General features: G+C 36.9%; 1 long non-coding RNA gene across 3 annotated transcripts in view; it reads left to right on the plus strand.

Annotated features, from left to right (window-relative positions):
* LOC135443387 (uncharacterized) overlaps positions 1 to 14405 on the plus strand; it is a 32617-nt gene extending 18212 nt beyond the window's left edge. For 2 of the 3 annotated variants that reach the window (XR_010438992.1, XR_010438991.1), the window contains 2 exons: positions 11617 to 11852; positions 12578 to 14385. This is a non-coding gene — a long non-coding RNA (uncharacterized LOC135443387). Of the gene's footprint in view, positions 1 to 11616; positions 11853 to 12577 lie in introns of all 3 variants that reach the window. The other variant, XR_010438990.1, reaches the window with a different exon arrangement.
* Positions 14406 to 23280: the final 8875 nt, after the last annotated feature.

The following is a 23280-nucleotide window of genomic DNA, read 5'->3' on the forward strand; positions in this document are numbered from 1 at the left end:
ATCATTCCTGCTTCATGTGTTTGTTGTATAACTAATTTTTAGAATCACAGAATATCCTGATTTGGAAGGAACTTCCAGGGATCATCAAAGTCCAGCTGCTGGCCCTGCACTGAACAATCCCAATAATCACATAATGTGCCTGAGTGTTGACCAAATGCTGTGTGAACATGTCAGGCTTGGTGCTGTGACCACTTCCATGGGGAGCCTGTTACAATGCTTGACCACCCTCCAGATAAAGAACTTTTTCCTAATATCTAGCCTAAATCTCACCTGGCACAGTTCCCTGCCATTCCCTTGGGTCTTATCTCGGTTCACCAAAGAGATTTATGCCTTCCCTGCCACTTCCCCTGGAATCTTTAGACCATGATGGGGTCTCCCCTCAGTATCCCCTCAAGCCAAGTGACCTCACACACAAGTGCTGTTCCTCACACAGCACCTGCTGCTCATATGGTTTCCTACTCCTCAGGCACCTGCAATAAGGTAGGTACAGTTTGATCTTTTTGATACGTTTTTTCTGGTAAAAATGACTTGTAAGCACCCTAAATTTTCATTACATTTGCATGACAATCACTCCCTGCACATATTAGCACTTTTGTCAGTGTGAAAATGTTCTCCCCAAGTGCTTTCATGAGGTTGATAACTCTCCAGAGACATTGCCTAGGTATTCATGATTGTAAAGCTACATTAACTACGTGCTGAATTTTCAGTTCCAGTCTCAGTCACCATTTTAAAATTTTCCAAAGTATTCTGTAAAAGAGGCTGAAATTCCAAGATGGGGAAAAAATAGTGCTTCCATTATAATGTGAAGTTGCCTAATGTGTTCAATTTTGTACTAGGTATTCTGGAAAGATGGAGTCTTCCATAGTCCATGATTTGTTTTGGCACAATCCAATTTGTCATTTAGGGTTTAACCTGTTCATTCATCTCGTATTTCTTTTTTTCCCTTCCTGCTGGAAATAAAAAACAACTAGAGAGGAAAGGCATTAAAGATTTGCTTAAGAAGATCAATTGCACTTTGATGCACTTCCTTTGCTGATTAAATTGAAAGTTCACATTTTATCAGTTTGACATATGCATAAAAATGAGGTATTCAAAAAAAACAAATAAGAAAACCCAAAAGCTCATAGAAGCATCACACTTCTTTTTCAGATTATTACACAAGGGTAGACAAAAAGTAGCAATGGCAATTTTTTTTCCAATGACAGAATATGTGGCAGATTAATGATTGTTATTTGAATCTACATTTTAGTTCATTTTCCTTCAGGACAAAAGTTAATAGGATATTGATGCCATTTGAACTCAGAACTACGTGTTCTGTAAACAAAGATTGTGTAAATTCTAATAGGTCATTTTGCCACCTGATCTCTGTACCCTCAAAATGTGGGTATATTTTCTGAGAACTGTTATAGAAAATAGAAATATCTAAAAAAGGCACATGCACTACTGCATGCTTTTTCCACTTCCCAAAGATGAAGTTTCACTCCCTTGTTTAGAGAAATTCTGCCTCAGGTTCTGTAAGGACTTAAGTTTAACAGTATGTTATACTTAATATAGCATTGCTTTAGTAGATGTTGATTTTTTGAGCTTATTTAACTTATTTTTCAAGTGGACATCTTCATTATAAAAATATTGCTGTTCAGCCAACCAGAGTGTCAAGATGACAACTAGTTAGTTAGTTGGTCCTTTCCTTCTTGGAAAAGACTAAAACTGAAAAATCAAACAAGCAAACCCAAAATATATATATTCTTATATAATACAGAGCTGTATTTTAATTAATAAAATCTAGATTCTGGATATTGGATCACAGTGTCTTCATTTGCAGGGCATATTATCTTCCTTCTGACAGTCAATACATAGGATAAATTACTAATAGTTGCCTGTAACTTTTTATGCTCTTAACTTTGGGTTTGTTCTGTGCAGTTAAAAACAAGTCAAATGACATTATTATTTTTAGTGACATAATTTACAGAATGAATTATTATGCTATATGAAAATAAATATTTTATTTGTAAAAAAAAAGATAATTCCTTTATTTTAAATACTGGTTTCATTTTTTTTTAAGCTGAATATGATTTAGCAAAACTATCATACTTTTTCAAGGCATAGAAAAGTTCATTTATTCAATTTGAAAAAGTCTTAGCTGTGGTGTGTATGAGATCCTATTAAGAAAAAATCCCTAGTAAATCCTTACATTTAAGAAAACATCAGCTTTTAGCCTTTTCCAAAAGGGCTTCCATTAATGCTTCCTTTACTCTCTTGTATGTCTTTATTTGGTTTGTTATCTCAATCAAAATCAGTTTAAGAAGTCTTATTCTGTTAATAAGTTTCTCTATTTTTTTCAAATGATTGCAATACTAAACCTCATTATTACTTTAACAAATCTTATTTTTCTGAGTTTGTTCATCTTGTTGGAGAACTTTTATTATCACATTATTATATCACATTATATAGTAAATCACATTATATAGTAAAGAAAATAGAGTATAAGTGCGAGCCACTGCAACGTCGTTTATTACAAAACACTTTCTCACATATTTAGGATTCATTGATTTTTCCAAAACTCAAGAGTGCCATTTCCAGTCCTGTTGACTTTGTGGGTCCTAGATTCATGTGTCTTTTATTATCCATAAATTAAAATAAAAATCTTATAAAAATATTTTATCTATATGTCTTGTGGCCCCATAATGGCTGATATAGGCTATCCCTGCAATAATATTGCTTATTTATGCTGTACCCAGGGAAGGACTCTGTGCAAAAGAAAAATACTAAATCATGGAATTGTTTGAGAATAGAACTCTTTGGCATCACCAAAGCTCGCCATCTTCCTGCTGTGCCAAATCAGGAAACACCTCAAAAAAAAAAAAACTCCCCCCAAAAAAACCCCACAAAAATCAAAACAAACAAAAATTCCCGACATACAAGCAAATAAACAACTACAAACAAACCATATGTCAATGTAAATACAGAATACAGGAATATGTTACTCTTTCAAGATAAAATGTTTTAGTATTTTTGAAAAGTAAAATTCAGAGCTTGAAATTATAAATGCAGTTGCTTAGTGTTTAGAGGTGAAGAACAGAACAGAAATTAGTAATGGTGGTGTCAGAATGCAAAGTTTCAGGTTCAGTCCTTTAGAAAGAAGTGTAAAAAGGATCAAATGATGATATAAAGTGATTTATCTGCTGATTCTCTGAGTATAAACAAAAAACAAGTCAGCTAAATCAGTTTTGTGGGGATCTCAAGAGCACTAATGGGATGACAAAGACTGAAACACCAGCTTAGGCCTGCTTAGAGATCAGACTAGTGATTTTCACATTCTGAGTTGCTTCTGTTTTTCCAGAGGATTTTTCTGTTTTGTGTCAAACCTTGTGAAAACACAGTGAATTCTAATTACTTGAGCTAATGGATGATGCAAAATGGAAACAGTTTTTGATCGCGCTAGGGAGTCATAAAAGGCCTAAATTCAACATGTTAATTCAGCATTGCTGCAAGAAGGTTCTTAGCTGCCTGTGAAAAATATTGAAACACTTCTGGCCCAAAGGCAGCAGGACAAAATGTTCTAGGAAGTTATCAATCGGTAATTTCTCAGACTATCTGTGGTAATGCCTGCACAAACACAGGAACAGGCTAGAAGTACTTCTCAGTTTCTATTTTCAAAATATAAAGAAATATTTACTTGATAATTTATCATGGAAATACGTTGGTGTCTTCAGTCTTTAGGAGTTATCTGCCTCTTGGACTACCACATATTATCAATTAGTCTACAAAAAAAACTAAACAATCCTTTCCCCTACATAAATTGTGCCCAGTATTTAAATGATCTAAAAATATCTTTTTAAAATTGTTTAATTCAAATTCTCATTAGTGCTTGCATTTTATCTATGACAGTATGTTTATAATGTGTTAAAAGGGCATTTTTAAGGGACGATAATAAGGTTATCTCTCTGGTTTATAGCACTCTATAATATAGAGTGGTTGATCATTTTAAAATGAACTAGCAACATGATTTTCAATATTTTTTGCTTTGTTGCTTTTTTGTTGTTTTTCTGAATAGGACTGACAGTGCCTTAACAATTTTATGCAAAACTGCTCTGTCTGAAAACTAAGACACTAGTGAGTTCATTCAGCACTGCAGATGGTAAAGAACACTTTTTGGCTAACATTGCTTCCCATATTATAGTAGAGTAGGGGGACAAAAGGGGAGAAAGGCTCTCTCTATGTTTTGATTACACTTTCAGCATGTGCAGATTCCTTAAAGATTCAGGAGTTGTAGTTTAAAAATACACTTACTTCAATTATTCCTCCTTTTGAGAAAAAAAATAGCTTTTTGCATTGCTACTAACATTCTTGATTTAGCCAGGTTGCGCAAAAAACCATTGTTTATATAGATTTAGCTCTTAAAAAATAAATAGAGTTTGTCTCTTTTAAATTGAAAATCTGAACTAAAATGTGTTGCGGTACTTCAATCCAAAGAATAGATGTCTATAATGAGTCTTTTTTTCAACCTTATTAGGTTGAAAATTAGGTAGAGATAAATTAGGTACATTATTAGGTAGAGATAAATTTATCCTAAATTGTTTTGTTTAAAATTAACTTGACACTTGTAAAGATCACAAAACTAATCTCACTCAGTTCTCTTTGTATCTCCTTATATGTTCAGTATAAATCCCATGAAATTTTGATGTCAATGAATTTCTTTATTTTGTTTAACCATGATGTGATCAAAATCCATCTTATTTTGATTTATTTTAATTACTAGCTCTGAGTAGATGCATCTATTGAAGTCTCTGGTGAAATTTCCTTTTTCTAATTTGTGCAGAGATTAGATTTTACTTCTTAAAACAAGAAGCTTGCAAGTTGCTTGTTTTGCTTTACATTTCTTTTATTTGGAATCTGGTATTCTATCCAGACAAAGATGGGTGCAAAAGGTTAGTGATACCCATGGGGCAGACTTTTCATAGAATTCATGAGATGATCTCAGAATAAATCCATTGAGTTCATATATTTGCCTGAATTTTTTAAATCCAGGGGTTTTCTTCTCAGGCAGCTCCCTCTTTCCAAGGTTCCGGGGTGGACCTTGGCTCTCTATCAGACCCCTACTCAACTGCTTTCTCATTTGCCCTCATTACTGAAACAGTAAAAAAAAAAAAAAAATTAAAACCCCATGTCTTGAGATACAGGCACTTTACTATGTAAAGTAAAGGTGTGCAGAAGCAAAGCTAAAAGAGGAATTAGTTCATTAAGTCCTGTTTATGGACAGGTGTCCAGACATGTCCTGGGAAGCAGGTTCTGAGTATGCATTTGGGTAGTTTTGGATGACAAATGCCATTACCTCAAATGCTCACACTCCTTCTCATTTCCTTCAGCTTTTATTGCTGAGTGAGACATCATATGATTTGGGACACCCTTTAGGTCAGTTGGTGTTGCAGTGTGTTGCGATTTCCTGTTTTACTCCCTAGTCCTTTCCCAGGTGTGGCAATACCTCTCTCCCTTCCCCCTCGCCCCCTTGCTGAGTGAGTTCTGTCAATCAGGCTTAATATTCCAGCAAGGCCTCGTGTGGTTGGTCGGGTTCAAAGGATGCCCTTCAGGCCTGGGGTCATTGGCCTGTCTGGGTGTCCCTTGTCCCCTGGGACCCTGCCCCTCCCACCTGGTTGGTTCTCACCTGTCCCTTCCCTCCCCCTGTCCCTGAGCTTAAAAAGTCACTCAGGCCATGTGCTCGGGATTCTGTTGGAGCTGTTACTAAGATTCAGTCGTCTGTGACCATGGAATAAACTCTTGATATAAACCCTCCGGCAGAATCCATCTCCTTTTCCTCCTCACCATCGCCTGAAGCCTTTCCACCAGAGGTAAACTGAGTTTCTAACCTTGCCTGGACTTGTTCCAGTGCCTGCTGCCACATCCAGCCAGCCAAAGGTGTCTCTGAGGTGAAACACCACAGTTGCCGCCTTTGGCCAGCAGCAAGGGTCAGATGAGCCCAGGCACAATATACCTGGTAATATTGGGATCGTATTCCAATAAGTTGGGGTCAGCTGTCCCAGTTGTGTCACCTGCACACATCCAGCCTGCCAGCCATTAGGGAAGGGGCTGCAGGGAAAGCCTTGATGCTGAGAACCCAGCTCAGCAGTAGCCAAAACACTGGTGTGGAACCAGCCCAGGTTTAGGCACAAAGGCAAAGCACACACTGTGCAGGAAAGTTAACCCCAATACAGCCAGACTCAGTGCACCAAGGAATGCTGATACGTATTATTCATGTGTTACATGCTCGACCTTTGTGAGATGTCCTCCGTTCTTTCAAGTTCAGATGAATTTCAAACTGAGGTTGTGGAACTGAAAAAGCTTCAGGGTATAAATTTGCACAGTAAAATATTAAGCTTTCCCTAATTAGATGCATTAATGATCAGGCTTTTTGTAAAAAAGCAGTAGGGATTGTTTTGCTAATTTTCATCACGCAAACAAAATACCAAAGAACTTGGAAACAATTCAGAGGAGAACTTATTAGGGGAAAATGAAAAACATTAAAGAAGTACAAGGAGAATGGAAGAATTAAAAAGAAAAAAAGTTATTGCCTGCTTACTAGCAGACTTATTTATTTTTTGGATTTTGCATTTTAATTTAATTATTATAATCCCATTTGAAGTGCAGCATTTTACATGAGAAAAAATCCTAATGACTGAGCCTTAAAGAGAGAGAAGGGAAGGCATTAAACTAAATTGTATTACAGAAGGTTTAGTATTGTAAGTTTACTGGCTTTCCAGTGAGCTAAATAATGCGATTAATATTTAATTAATACACATTAAGGAACAACTAGCTACTTGTCACTTGGTGGCTGTGTCTGTATTCAATGTACTTGATTTTTTTTCTTTCCTCATTGAAAAGTGAAAACAGGCCTCTGTTACAATGTTAAAGTGGCTGATTCTTGAGAAGATGCTGCCCTGGTTGAGGCATTTTTTCAGCCTCAATGTGATCTTCAGTGTTCAAGATCAAGAGACACATCTACCAACTGATTTTTTTTTTTCTCACCTTATTGAATGCAACACATGCCAGCAGACTTTTGTTTCACTCTATTCCCAGTGTAGAGCAGCAATGGCTCAGATTGATTTTGTATTTTCTGAAACAAGGGAATGTATGGATGTTCTTGTATACAAGCATTTACTTGCTTTAAAGATTTTCTCTGAGGTAGTTATTTCTTACATTAACCACTATGTTTCTATATTTATCTTTCTACAAAAATTTGGTTTCTCCTAAAAGGTGTTTTAATGGAAGAAGTGAAAGAAAAACTTAAGGTCCTTTGAAAATTCAAACATTCAAAAATTATCCTCCTAGGAACAGGAAATTTAATTTACAGATATCAGTTTTTAAATGCAACTGTTGAAAATCTCCACAACCTGTAGTCATTATTTCTGTATTTGTTTAAAATGCATCTGTTTAAAAATTGTTTTCTAAAACAAGAGCACTTAGATTACTCTTTCATGAAAGCTTAGATTTGTATCTAATTTTCCAGAATCAGAATGCACAATAGGTAAAACAAGAAAATAGTCTTAACCTGAGAACTCACAATAAAATTATGAGAATTTTGAAGAAGTACCTCCTTATGTTGGTTCCTGGGGATTTTTTCCTCAGAATGGCTCCAACAAAGGACACCCAAATTCATCCAGGGGCTGTCAAGTTCTCTTTGAAAAATGCTACAATCAGTCATGCATAATCTTCCAGTTAATATCAGAATCAGAAGAGACAAGGATCAGGTGCTTAATACTGAGTAACTCATGGTAACATATTCTCCAGTACTACAGCTAGATTAAATATTGCAATATTAAATTACCCTAAAATAATATAAAAGCAGAGGAATTGAGAATATTGCGTAAAGGTGTATAACTAATGCAAAACGGCAAAAAACTAATGAATGTTGTTCATTATTGTCTGTGATATTTTGGAGTTCCTAAGTGACATACAAGAAGAATTACTTTATCAAATTAGTAATACAATATAAACATCAGCTTAGAAAAAGCCAAATCTTTCAGATTTGGAAATACAAAACTTTGTCTGTGACTTACGTGACCTATTTTTATCTGTCACATGTTCAGAAAGGTGTTCCTTTCCTGAAAAAATAAACAAAACAAATTATCAAAATCTACAAATATTACAGTATCCCACCCTCTAGGAAATGTTTTTTTAAAAATATTCCCAGTGCTAGGCATCTATATTATTAGTGTCTTGAGTATTTTTGACTTGTTCTCCATCTGCAAATACTTCGTTTCACACTATGGTATTTCATTCAGCAATTTGTAAAGCTGCACTAATTTGGGAACAAGGGAAAGGAAGGGGAGGTTACAATCTAAATCTATGCTTTTAAAGCCAAGACCCTTCTTTCTTTTCCACCTTCTGAATGTGACCACACTGATGGTAGAGCCTTATGATTTCTGCAGGATGTCTGCACAGGAAAGCAGCATGCAATGGGCGATGCACAGGCATTGGTGCTGGGATGCCCTCAAATCTTGTGCCATCATGGTGACAATCTTCAGAGCTGTCTTGTACAGGACAGCATAAAAGGATATGACATAATTTTTCCAGTCATGAGAAGAGTTTAACATGGCTTTTAAAGTTCTAATGGTTCAAAAGCTGCAACTTCTAAAACCGCATTCCTGAAGGGAAGTTTAAAAGGGTCTCCATTCACTATTGTTGGGAGACATACTGTCAAGGCATTAGTGGGTCTAGGGTCTTCAGTGAGACATGAGCAGTTGTGGGTTGCAGTAAGGTTGGTTATTGCATGAATACATCAGTCTCGAAGCAAAGAGTTCAGGAAGTTAAAGTCCATGCAAAATCTTTCTGGCACAGAGCTCCAGGTCCCGTGCAAGAGCAACAGCAACACTTGTTGTTCCCTGATGCAGAGTGTGATTGATGTTCCAAGCAGCAGCAGGGACCTGTATTTGTCCAGGTTTAGAGCAAATTTGGGGAAGAATCCCCCCAAAGGAGCTCCGGTGGGAAAAGCAGATCCAATCGGCCCCTCCCCCCAACTGGTCCGGGAGGAAAGAAAAATACCTCCTTGGAGAAAGGTGGAAAAAAAACCCTGTTTATTAAACAATAAGACCAAAACAGTATCAAAACAATGAGACCCCTTGCCACTCTAAAAGAAATGACAAACTGAGAAAACCCCGGGTTCAAGCAGCAGCTCACTCAGTCTCTGATCAGTCTCTCAGTGCTGGAATTGTCGCGGGCCAGGGCCGGCCCAGTGGGCCACAGCTGCAGCTGCCGGTGCTCTCCTGGGTGTTCAGTCCAGAGCAGTTCCAAGAGGTCCAAAGAAAAGGGGAAAAAAACAGTCCAGGGAACTTCTTTGCCCCAGCTAGCTAACACTAACTAAAAAGCAAAAGAAGAGCTCTCTGTCCCGCTGTCTGTCCGCAGACAGCACAGTCAGGAGCAGGAATGTGGAGGAGTGCAGTGTCTGAAAACAAACTGCGCGCTTCTTCTCTCTCCCCCTTCACTCTCTGTAACACTCTTAAAGGTACAAAACTTATTATTATTCAACATAAACAAAATGAGACGATTGGGGATAAAAGCATCATATAGTCAACCCAGGACAGGACCACAGCCTGCCTTCCTTCTTCTTGTGTCCTTCTTGTTGTCTTCTCCTTCTTGCTGTTGTGGTTGTTGATAGTCGTGGTTGTGGTGGTCATTGATGATCATTGCACCCATTGCAGGCATTTTATTTATAAAACATCCAATCAGCTAAAACCGCAATTTTAAAATGTTCTTTCTAAACTAATCTAAACTGGATTCTAATGTGTGAAAGTAGAACAAAAGTAGTGTCTGTCCTTACCTAAAAAGCTATGTATATAATACTATCTATTTATACAAATGTATTCTCTGTTTTCTTACTTAAAATTTATGTGTATAAGTTTATTTATCTACATGAATAGTTCTATTTATTTACACATCTAATTTTATCTTTTTTATGTCAATAATTCTATCTAGTCTAGTGGCAAGGTTCTGCTATGATATTGTTAAGTCTATAGCTAAGTTGTTGAACTTTAAGCAAGGCCTTAGTGCCTTTACTAGCTAGCACAGTTTCTTAAGGCATTTAAAATGTATCTCTGCTTACTTAAAACTATAACACACTTCTACTTACTTAAAGCTTAAACCCATACTTCAATTTCCTATCCATGTGGCTTAATATATATTAATTTCTATACATTTCTATAAAAAATTCAACCCCCTATATTCATCACCTTCTCTGAGGAACTGAGAGAGGCATACATTCCAAAAATATTCTACTTCTTTAGAGATACCTTGAGAGAAATATATTATTTCCCTAGTCCTTCCACATTTCACCCCCACAGAGTTCTGTTATCATTACTCCCTTTCTAATATTTTTATTCACCTTTCTATTTCAAGTATATGTATGAACACATTCACAGGGTGTCATTTGAGGATTGACATGTCATTAACAAAGCTTCATTCATATTCATCTACATATTCAGTATTTGCTCAGTGTTATGAAGCTGACAGGAAAGGCACGTATTTCACTGGAGATGAAATCTGGGTTCATATTAATTAATTCATCACTATAAATCATTGGAAGAGAGCATGTCTTGTTAGCTTCAGTTGCTCAGATAGCAATCAGTGGCTCATTAGCTTTAAAAATATCAACCTGGTTGAGGTATCATTGCTCTGCACTGTAGACTGATGAGGCACATTAGGACAAATGCTACATGGCACACAGAAAAATTGCTTTTACCCATTATTCCAGCTACATGCACAAAATCAGATTGGAATATCACTGGTAAAGACACTCAGTCAATGACCAAAAAAGCACTGCAACTGACCACAGTTTTTGGCCTTAATTTGCTGCTAAGCGCTACTTAGCCCCAGTCCTGCATGCCTTGTGAGTGCAATGCTCTGATTTGACCTGATCAAGGGGATTCAGATTAGTTCAGAAGTGAAGAGTTCAGCCCCGTCTATTTTTAAAGTTAGTGAAAGACATTTTCATTCATTACCAAAGCTATTTTTATGATATGAGATGCATAAAATTAACCAAAAATCCATTAATGTAATACAAAAATTTAAAAAGCATATATACTTAAAAGAGCATTTTTGAAGTGTGAACAATAGTATCTTCAATGTTAAACGAGTCTCTTGTAATTAATATGGTCAACATAAATGTAAGCATTAGCTAGTTTGAGCAGCTTTTTGCCCTCCCAAAGGACTACACTTTTACAAAGAGATAATTATTCAGTCATTTCTGCAGAGGTTTTCAGGTATCCAAATAAAATGAAAGGGAAGAGCACAAGCAGAGTTAAGCAGGGGCTCGGCATACATAAACGGTACTCTGAAGTGTCAGTATGCTCAGCCAAAGGCAATAGATGTAGTTTCTGAAAGACATAATTATGCCAAGACTGCAAGGGTAGGCGTGAGAGCAACAAGCCTTCACTAGTTTCTCAACACTGAGCATCAAGTCGATTTTAACAGCAAACATGTAAAAGAAGCATACACTTGTAAATTCGGGGGGTTTTACACAGTGAAAGATGTAATTAAATGTCTATCTCTGTTCTCACCATTTGCTGACTTGTCAAGCCACAAATTAAGAATGCTTTCTGAGCCTCTACCTCCTGTTTCTTCATGTAGTACCTGGAGTGAAAGGCAGCCTGGAACATGTCATTTGCAACAGAGGAAAAAGAAAGCAGCCAGCAGAAATAGAATCTCTGGGAGCAACTTGGTACTGTACACATGTGTGAGTGACATAGCATGTCCCCAGGCTCAGCCATCAGAAAACTATGTGTACAGTCTCATCCATCAATTCCTATCTGCAAAATGTCCTTTAAGGCATGAATTTCTCATGTTATGCTTCCATTAACTTAAAGGTCTGTATCTTATAATCAGTATTATTTATACTGCTATCTTTAGGCTGTTATGGATAAATTTTAATGTTCAAACAATTTTACCTGAGCTATTACAAATTTGAAAACATTCAGTGATTTAAGTAGTCACCTTTGCAGTGAAAATCTTAGTGCATCTAGTCTTAGAGAAACATTGAAATTTTTCAAGGTAATTATGGCTTATATTTAACAGCTTAAACTATTTTCAAATTAAATGTAAAGCCGCCATCGTAAAAAACAGATATATCTGCTGACCTGTCTTAGAATGCATGCCAGCAGACTATCACTACTCATTCTTAATTATTAGATTGATTTTAATTACTAAAATAGAGAATCAATTTATTTTATAAGTGGCAGAGTGTGATGGTATCCAGAGCAGTTTCTAAGAAAAATTGCAATAGTCATGGATATTCACATATAGGTTAGCTCTTTCTCTTCTGATTGCGTTTTAAAATTCTAAATGTGTTTTATTTTGATTAGCTCAATTTGGTGGTGTGCTTCTTTGATCCCAAATATTCAACACTGACCTGGGAAACCTGAACATAAAAAATGTCTGGGTTAACCTTCTGCAAGGTCAGGGTGCAGGCTGAATGGAGAGTGACAGAGACCTTCAGTTTAATGCTTCATGCAAAAGCTGACCTTTTCCTTCTGTAATTCTTTGTTTCCCTGTTTCACTATCAGACTAACAGTACTGGCCATTTTTCTCCTAGACTGCTGCCTGGCTTTGGATGAAGAGAGACACCTGACACTCTTGCTCTTTCTTCTGAGGATTTTTCAATCTGTAATCATGGCATTGGATGTCACACAAATTTCAGGAATTCTACTCTTACTGGCAAAGACTGTCTGTTCTGTGCTTCAGAAATTGTCCCTCTGTGTCTGACATCCTATGTGATGTGAACTCAGCCCTCACAAGAAATGTAAGAGAAGTGAAACCAACAGCCATGCAACGATCTCACACCACTGGAAGCATATGAATCACAGCAAGTAGTGGCACCTACCACCTCAATTACTAAAAAATATATGTAGCTTTTCTTTGGGTGACTTTAGTTTCCAGTACTTTGATGTGATTTATGTTTTGAAATGCAGCTCACAATTTTCATGTCATTGCTATATCTGCCAACTAGAGAAGAGATGAAAAAATGGAAGAAGAAATGTAGATTAATCCTACTTGGACAGCTCTGAAGCATAGCTTTTATCTGAATGTTTTTTAAAGATTTTGTATCTTATCCCAATTTGGGAAAAAATTAATATTGTGAAGGCACAAAAAGCTCATCTCTCATGCACACAGAGGAAGGCAGAGGGCAGTAGGGGAGGCCCAGTGCCCCAGTCAGAGACATGAGCCCCTGCCCTGCCTCTCCTCCTCTCAGGGATATCTTGGGGAGCACCATCACCATAGGTCTTGCAGGGCGAGGTCATTGTTAGATGCAGGAGAAGAGAAACCTAGGGTTGTGCAAGACTTATTATGGAAGAAATCAAAGGTGGGGAAAGGGAGGCATTAAAATCAAATGGGGCTGAGGAAGAGTGAGACAACAAAAGGAAAAGGATATAAAAGGTGTCAGTTGCCTGTAAACAGCTTGCAGATCAGCATGTTGGTCAGGCCATGTCCTGTGCCTGAGCAGAATAGTCTGTCCTGTCTTTTCATTAAATTTCACTAATTCAATAATTAAATTGCATTTCTAGATCCCTTCTGTAGGCATGTGTGTTTGAGGTCTGAGTGCAGCAAACTGGAGTCTGCATGTGCTAGGCAGTGAATATCAAGCAGGAATAGCCAGTGAGTAGAGTAAGAGTTTGAGATGGATCCTGGAGAGATCAGAGGGTTCTATGAGCTGGTTACTGGAGATTCAGGAGACTTCAGGCAGCTTCCAGAGAGTTTGTGCAGTCTGGGGATTGATTGTGAGCCCATTTGTGCAGGTGTGCATGAAGCTAGGCCATTCCTGCTGGAGAAGTGCCAGTTTTTGAGCCCAGCTGCCTGTGGCATCCATGTGTGTTTCCATGCCTGTGCTGATGTGTGCCGAGGTCTCTCCCAGCAGCCAAAGTGGGACTGCAGCATTGAGGGCTTCTGTGTGCAAGTGCCCCCCTGGGAAAACTGGGATCCAGGGACTGATGCTGGGCAGTGTCTGAGTCTAGTGCTGCAGGGATCCACATTGTACATGTTTATTGATATTTTCCCAATAATGAGCCTCCATCTTCTCAGCCAGAAAAAAAGGGATCAATCCTTTGGCCCTGTGTGTGATATGAGAGAGCTGCATTTTCTTTCAGTGTTGGTCTGAGCTGCCAGCTGTGTGCATGTGTGTATTAGCACAGTGTGCACTTGTTCCTACTGGGAACATGCTCAGCCTTGCTACTGGGTGGACCTGGGGACGAGCCGCAGAAGCTTCACTTCTATCAGGCTATTGGATTTGGCAGCAGCTAATGTTAAATAAGTCTGACATATGTGGTGGAAAAGGATGAATGTGTCAGTAGGAAAATTTCAGACTTTTCTTTTTCCTGTACCTGTACATTAGGCACAAGCAATAAATCTGATATTCTCCACCTGAAAGACTGAGAGTATCACCTTTGTGAAGTCTCTAGGTCCTAATCAGTGAATATGCCTCATGTGATTGCTTGCCACAGCATAGGGTGCACCTCTAGCAAGCCCAGTGACAGAATCTGGACCTGCCTGCCATCAGCAGTAGTACCACAGTCTCAGAGGAAGCTTGACCTTGGCCCCATTACACTTTTAGAATGTGTGAACATGAAAGTGCCATCCTCTGTACTGAGACTAAATTTGGTAAAACTACTGCAGTATCAAGTTCTATTGCTGCACTTTGCTAGATTAAGTTACTTTGTTTTGCAGTGGAATTATTTGAAATTATAATGATGCAGGAGGCTTTTTTCTGTCTACTCATACGTATTTTCTTATAGAATCATTCTTAATCTTGTCCTTTATTCTTCATGTAAGACACAGATTTTGTTTCCTGCCCACAAACACACTCTCAATCCATGGGAATCCAGGCTAAAAGAGGGAGATTAAGGGATTTGTATATTCAGGTTGAATTAAGATTTCTGTAAAATATGCCTGTTTCATTAGTCTTAGAAGACCAGAGGTGCAGTGATACATTATTATGACATGGAGTTATTCTGTATGATGCTGTCACATCCCCTTCTCCCACTACATTTGGCAAAGAGAAGCAAGAAATACCTGTGTGAATATTATCTCAAATACTTGCCATTTTATCATCTTCATAATATTAGAATTTCTTTAAAGCCAGGCCATGCTCTGTAACTTATCAGACATAAAAAGAAAAACTAGTCTCAATATATAAAAGACGAGTAAATAAAAAGTCACCTCTGAAAATGAAGCCAAAATATATTTAAAAATGTGCTGATGAATAGACTTTAAAATATATGCCATGATTTGCATTAAGTAAGATTTTTAAACTTAAGTAAAAAAGTATAGTAGATAAAAACAGAAAATGAAATGTGTGGTAGAAAGAAAACAGAGCCTTCTGCCTGCTTACTGATGTGAAATAAGCACTTAGAGAGTTAAATGAAATATAACCATTAACCATTTTTCCTTAAGCACTTTGAATCAGGTTTTTCCCTGAGTTCCAGTGGCATCTTATGATCTTTTTAGAACTTTTCTAGCTAGAGTAAAAATTGTGCTTAGCTGGTGGTTTATACAGGAATCTTTATTCCTCTCTAGACAGTGAAATTCGATTTATAGGAAAAATACAGGGAAAAAATTCCAATGCCCAATTAACTAATTATTCCATCAGGTCAGCAATACTATTATACCCCATGCATTTCATGTAGGAGAAAAAATTACCATCCCAACAAAAAAAGTGCTGTTTCTTTAATCACAAGTGTTTGTAGTTAAACTTCGCTTTAAAAAGGTACCTATGAGAACTAAGATCCATAATCACTACTCTGTTACTTCCAGATTAAGGACACCTAATACTGGCACACTGTAGGTCAGCATTAGGTGTCTAAAATTGTATCACACCACCTAACTTTAGACCTCTGCAACAGCAGAGATCTGTAAGGGAGACAGTTGTCCAAACTCCCTTTATAGACAGAGGAATATAAGAGTGCTTCTAGAGTGATTCATCTGGCCTATTTTAGCTGTCAACCTTGGGAGGAGATGAATCACAGTTTGGAAATACTTATTTGTTTCCAGTGACTATAAAGGGAGTTTCTATAATTAGCTCAGATGTGGATGTCTCCACTGTAAATGCACACAATTTGAAGTGATGAAGCCCACCTCGAGTCAGGTGATCAGGAGTATCTTCTTTCCTGAACTGTCCTGTTAAAATCATTGGCAAAGAATAAAACAAAAGTACTAATTTACAGATTTTATTTTTTTTTTACAAGATTTGCAGGATATATAAAAACTTTGAGTAAATGTACTAAAGCTTCAGGAAGTAGGGGAAGAAAACCCTAAGTGCAGTTTCAGGGAAACTAGGGAAATCATGGTAAGTAAACAAAGAGTTCTATTGAAAGTGGAATTAATGAAGCTTAGGTTTCTATGGATTTGTGTTTCATGCTTGATTTATTTTGTAAGTGAATTTTAATACAGCTGCTGTTAAAACTCACTTCTTATTAGACATCCAAGATTCTTCAGAGGTGAGAACCATCCTGACTGCCTCAGCCAGAGGAAAACTTCCAGTGAGAAAACAGGCATTATTGACTCTGGCACAACCATGTTGTAAAAAAGCCTTGCCTAAAAATTGATTCTCTGGTGCCTAGCAAGACATACATGTACTTTGGCTTTGTCCAAGTGTTGTCTCAGCTTTGTTCAAGTGATCTCGCTTCCTTACCTAGGCAGCTACTAACATGAAATGTCTGAGGATTTTGAGAACTCTTCTGCTTTATGCAGTTTGAATAAAATTTGCCAGAGGATATTCATCAAAAGTAATTGGGATAAACTAACAGAAAGATGTAGTGGTTTGCACTGATGCACCTGTGCATTTACATAGAAAATAAAGGGGAAAAATAGGATGTAATTTGTTTAGGCCATTATAAAGATCCTTTCAGAAATCTAATTGCTGAGGACTTCAGATTTTACATCTTTCTGGGAGGTCCCCTTCAATCATTTTATGCCTCTTAAAAACATTCTAAGGCAAATAGTTCAACACTAACAAAGCAAAGTGCCACCTGCTGCTCTTTAGATGTCTCATATCAAAGTTGTGAAATTACCTGACCCAAGATGTTGATCCGTAAAATATTTAACTACTTGATTCCAAAAAGATGTGTGAGAAAATGTCTTTCTTCCATAATTATGCTGTTCTCAAATAAAAATAATTTTTCAACCCAACTCCCATTGGTTCTTCTTTTGAGAATTCAGATATGTATTTGAAATTTGGGGTTTTTTAATATTTACAAGCTGTTTTCACCGCATCTCATTTCATTAACTGCTAGAGAACAGGAATTGATCCATTTTGTCATGGTTTATTCAGTGTTTCTGAGAAAACAGGCTGAATGCAATTTTTTCTCCTCTTCACAGCTCCTCACTCTCCCATTTCTTTATCAGAGAAATGGCATGTGTGACACAATGGTATTTGTGATAGTCTAATTACTGGCATAAATCCAGAATGAAGCTGTTACTGCATGCTGCAGCGCTCAGCCTCTGTCAGACTCTGTGACAGTCTATATGATGGACTCCAAACCACAGGAAATCTCAGGCATCTCTCAGTGCACCTAGATAATGCCACCACCTTCCTCACCAGGGTAGTGCAGCAGTTAGAGAGAAGCAGCAGGGCAAGGAGCAGCCCAGAGATGCACGCATTGAGCAGATTGCTCTCTTGTGATGCACTGAAAGGGAAACAATTTTGAACAAGGAAAAAGTCTGAATCCTGCAAAAGCAGGATGTGGCAAAGTAAATAATTGCCCTTGAAGCTATGCTTATATAAAATGTTATGATTGCTGTATTTGTATGAGCTATGTAAAAGTAGTGAGCAGGAATGCCACATTATGACCTTCCAGGCTTTAGGCTTATTCTTTGATCTTATGTAAAATAACAGAAAGGTCTAGAGCATTTGGAAGAAAGTCACTTTGCACACATTGCTCAGAGTAGCTGGATATAGGTCTCTGGTGACAGGTTCAAAGAATAAAATCAATTTCAACAAATAAAACTCAATACTTCACAGTCCAAAAACCTCTTAGCTATAATGATCCATGCTTATTCCACAACAATGAAAGCATAAAAAATATATAAATGGAAAGCAAGTGCAGATAGGCTGAAGAAAGGAAGGCCTTCTGTAAGTGCAACCTACAATCTACCATTTCCCCTGTCCCTTCCTTCATGGGGGCTATATTATTTTTACATCAGAGTGAAATTGATTAATCTTCTTCATACATTTGTTATTACCTTTACGTAACTTACTGGGTTTGGTCTGGAATTTGTTTTGTGTTCTACCTTCAGAGTTCATCAGTTGCTGCCCTCTTTGACACTAGAACTCTGTGCTTTTCATTTTCACTGAAACCCTTATAATATACTTTACTGAAATGCAATTCAGATTCTTAGGTTTATGGACCAAGACTGGCACCTTCTGGTGAGTGAATTTAAATTCACTGCAGAAATATGATATCCTAACAGACAGTGCTTTTAACAATTTGCTATTTAGAGGTATTCCAGTATCTTAGATGGTTTTGTAACTTAGTTTAAATATATAAAGTCATCATATTTTGCTACACGCATACATAAATACAATTATACATAGATACAGAAGAATTCCCCAATGAGATTATCACATTATAAATTAATGGTCATCAAATGGAACAAATTATTACATATAGATTTTTGATTTTGACACTAGGAAACTGGCAAATATGATGGATTTTTAAAGTGTAATGAAAGTTATTTGAGCTTATGGAACAACAGGAATAGGATTTAAACTTGAGAAATGTCATTAGAGTAGAGGCGCACTGTTTCAGGTATTTTTACTGATATGTTCTAAGACAGTACAGATATGTTTACAAAAACTGGAATGCTGGTCACTGAGGATTACAAAGCAGAGTATATTTTGCACACATTTTGGACTTGTTTGTTTGAACTGGTGTCATGATTAGAGACGTTTCTGTTCACAGATTCTCAGCTACCAACACATCTTAAGATAAACTTTGATATTTAGCTGTCCACACCAGAATAACCCATTAAATCTCTATGACAGCAAACAGAAAGCTTTCTGCAGAGTTATTTGGATAGATTTTTAATATATAAGCTATAAATGTCACAAGGAGGGAAAGAATAAACTTTTCTTGTTTTGGGGTCAGACAGTCTAGCTTTTCATGTGCAGCAGCCATTGAAAATGGGAGCAAGACACACAGCTAGTCTCTTTGAAAAGTGGTATGTGTTGTCCAACAGAGCAGCTTTCTAAAATTTCAGATAGAGATTGATTTATGCCCTCTAATCTGCCTCTACAGTGCTATACTAAAGGCAGAAGATGGCCTGAATTAAAAATACAAAATATATGGGGAAATGTTTGCAGGATTCTTAGATATACTTAATTTCTACCTTTTTGTTTATTTGTTTGTTTTATGGTACTGATATTCCTGCATGACCTAGAATAATGGAAAAGATGCATAGGTAATGTCCATTCACTAATTTGTTAATCAAAATTAAGATAGCAGTCAAAGGACCTGTCTCACTGCGCTCCTTCTACTCTGAGTTTTGCTCTGGTGCTACTTTCCGCTAGCACCAGTATGAGCAACTCACCTTAAAGACAATTTGTATTAACCCAATTCTGATAATTATGTCACTCCCTAAAACCAATTTATTTTTATCCAATGTTAGTGCAAATTCCAGCATTGCTTTTAAACCTCCTGGTAGTTAATTGTACAAAGAAAAGTGTTACCAAGTCCAACAGATTATTTCACATAAGTGAAGGAACAGCCATCACTTGGCAATTCATTAATGCCTACAGACCAAATTAATCAGCCTAAATGGTTTCAGGCCCCATATTCTTATCCCTTGTGCCACCCAGTCCCACTAGATTTCTGCTGAGTTGAATTCCATGCTCACTCAGATGCCCCCTCCTAGCACTTCACATTCCTGCTGTGCCTGCTCCCCACATCTCCTCCTAACTAGGTCAGAACAGAGAGAGAAAGAAAACAGTACACCAATTTGTAGTTTTTCAGTCTCAGACAGCACCTGGCTGGATGCCATTCACTTCAGGAGTAAGGCAACTTGCTGTCCTTGAAATAATAGCATAAGAGCTGCCAACCAATTGTGCTTGATGGGACATTATCGCTGGATAAATTGCTTTCCTACAGCAGTACCATTCACTTTAAGGATTTACTGCAGATAACTATAATGGGAAAGTTGTGATAGTATAGGGGAAGAAGAGTCTCATAGTTCTAATCTGAAATATTTCTGTTTTACTAACAAAAAATGCTTGATAGAGATCATACCCTGGAGTATGCCATATACTTCAATGTCAAGAACTCTAGTAAAATCAAGCTATGTTTCTGCAGGTGATGAGCTGGGAGAAACAGTTTTGTCCACTGTCCTCTTTACCTTTGTCTGATATTTTTATTATTATTACTGTTATGAAAACTTACATTTTGTGACAAATATTGTGGAATAGTACACAAAACTTACTGTATTTTACTATCTTAAGAGTTGTCTACATTTTTTTTTATTTTTGAATTATTATAGACCCATCATTCCCAAGAAGGCATCATTTCAATGTGAAAATACAACTTTGCAAATCTTTTTGTGTGTTTTATTAAGGAAGCTTCTAGAAATTAAAAAAAAAAAAAAAAAGTCTCCAGAAAGATTTAATGTTCTTAGAAGATGAAATGACACTGAGTGGTAAGATTTGTTTCCTTCCTATACTTTGCTTAAGAACTTTGTGCTGTAATTAGCTCCAGCAAGAAAAGCAGGTTGGTTTATATTACTTCAAGCAACAGTCAAACACAGACCCAGACAAGTTGCTAAGAAATTTTCATAACCAATTTACATTTGTCTTCCTACTTAACAAATGTTTTAACATTCATAATGTGCAAAGTGGGATGTTTTCAAGATCAATATCTGTTTTGAATATTTCAGACAATTAACACACATGCTGGAACATTCTGGCTGCTACGCAGTATCACAATGCTTTTTAAAAATACTAAAGGAAACAGAATTTGCTTCATGTGTTTCCTCCTTAATTCTGCCACACAATTAAGAATCCATGTGCAGCCCAGAATATTATGGTTCTCTGTCCTCAGATCAAATGCACCAGACAGAACCTGGTTTTTGCATCCTCCCTTGGAGACTCCACACAGTGGAGAGAGTAGGAGAGCTCTCGTTGGGTGAGACAACATGAGCCAGTGCACAGGGCATGGCACTGCCCGGCCTGAAGCTCATCCTCACTTGATATAAATTTATTGCAACTCCATTAGACCTTTTCTGTCTCATGTGAGACTACACAAATTTAATTGAAAGTTGATCCAAGAGACCTAATTTTTTTCCTGGAAATACTTCTGAGCTGCTGTTTGTGAATTTGGGTGGTTCAGTTTTCTATCTAAAAGGAAGATACAGCACTGCTTGAAAAATATGAAAATATATGAAAGGAACTGTGAAAGAAAGAGATTAGCGTTGCTAGCTAAAGTAAAATGCATTCCCGTCTAAACTGTGGATATCTGACATTTTTGTTATCAAGGAAAAATTAGAGCTGCAAAGTGAACTTACTTGTACTCCCCTCACACAAATCTAATGAAACCTCAGTGGTAAGTAGAAAGTCTGGAAGAGATATTTTGTGCATTTTCCTGAGCAAAATATATTTTTAAAAGTCTTTGGTAGTTATGGAAGTGGACTGGATTTGATGGCTCAGCAAGTCCTCCTTCAAAACCATGTTTTTATTTTGCAAAGTACATCTTTATGACTCAGAATCAGATGCTTTGCACATGACAGTTCTGTGACTGTTGTGGAAAAGTGAAAAAAATTTCATTTAAATAATCACAGTATAGATTTTTTAAACTCTGAGCTAATTTTCTTACAGATCAGAAATTCTATCTAAAAAAAGGTATGAAATATCATTAACAGTGGAAAGCTGAGGACATTTCTTGGGCAGAAACAGAATTTTTGTGGTAGACATGTTTTCTGCTCCACGAACTCAGAGTTGATTTTATGACAGTAAAAACATGAAAAGTAATAGAAAGCTGTCAAAATGCTAACAAAATCACTTTAATTTAAACAACAGATTCATTTTGATAGTGTCTGATTAGTTTGTTTTACAGAGGTAATTTCATAGACTGACACACCACCGTCACTTATTTATGCCAGTGTGATTTAGAATATAAACATGAATTATAGGCCTCTTAAACCACTCAGTCTACATCTGTGCCAGACTGTTCTCCATTGTCTATACACTAGCAGGTTTTTTCACTTTCATTAAAATTTTCTTTGTTATAGATCTTCTATTGCTTTTCTTGTGAGATCATATTCAAAGAAAATAAATCTCTCTGTCAAGAACTCTTTCTTTGATTTCTCCTCTCATAATTTCATCCTTCTGCTTCTTTTTACACCTCTTTTTATTAAGATATAAAATTAGACTGTGCTCCTGGTTGACTCCACCCCTCAGTACCAGTCTGTCATCACGTTCCCTGCTGGCCACTCTTTGCCAAGCTATAGAACTCAGCCCTTCCCATAAACTACTTCCTCACTGCTATTACTGCCCAGCACTGAACATTCTTGAGTTTGTCTGTATTTTATGGTAATTTGGTGCCTTGAGATATATCCCGTAATACAGATATTGCACTATGTGAATATATTTGAATACTTAGCAGAAGTCCTCAAAAAAGGAAATGTTCACCATATTCTGGTAATATTTCTCTACCTGTAATGCTCACTATTCCTTGGCCTATGCCTGAATTGCCTCTAGGGTTTTGGTGACACAACAGTTCCTAGGTATCTCCCATCAGCATGTTGGACTATATAATCTACCAAAGTAATTAATTTGAGCCTCCTTACTTCTAATGCACACTGATCTTTTACATTTTCTGTTGCTATTTCTGCTTACAATACCAAGCCCAACATTATAATCTTTCCTTTATCTGTTATTTCATAATGAGATAGCTTCTACTATCCCCACAATGGTCTCTATCTTGCCTATCAGGGAAATTCTGTAGTGTGATTTTGCAGTATTTATCCCACAAGAGTCCACTTATATGTCATTTAATTTGAATTTTGTCTAAGGTAGTAAAATCTATCAAATACATTATTTTGATCATTTATTGCATTTATTTCCTTTTGTTATACACTTGTTTAAAAAAAAAATTTGTGCTGTAAAAAGCCAAGTACTTTTTTTCTCCAGTTCCTCTTTAAAAAAAATTATTGTTTATCCAAGACAGAAAAACTTTTTCAGGAGCTTGAAAGTGTGATGTCTGTTGGGAGAGCAGCAAGTCTCTTCCCACAATGACAACAGTCAACCACATGTGCTATATG

Source organism: Zonotrichia leucophrys, chromosome 2 (genome assembly GCF_028769735.1).
Source record: "Zonotrichia leucophrys gambelii isolate GWCS_2022_RI chromosome 2, RI_Zleu_2.0, whole genome shotgun sequence".
Lineage (NCBI taxonomy): Eukaryota > Metazoa > Chordata > Aves > Passeriformes > Passerellidae > Zonotrichia > Zonotrichia leucophrys.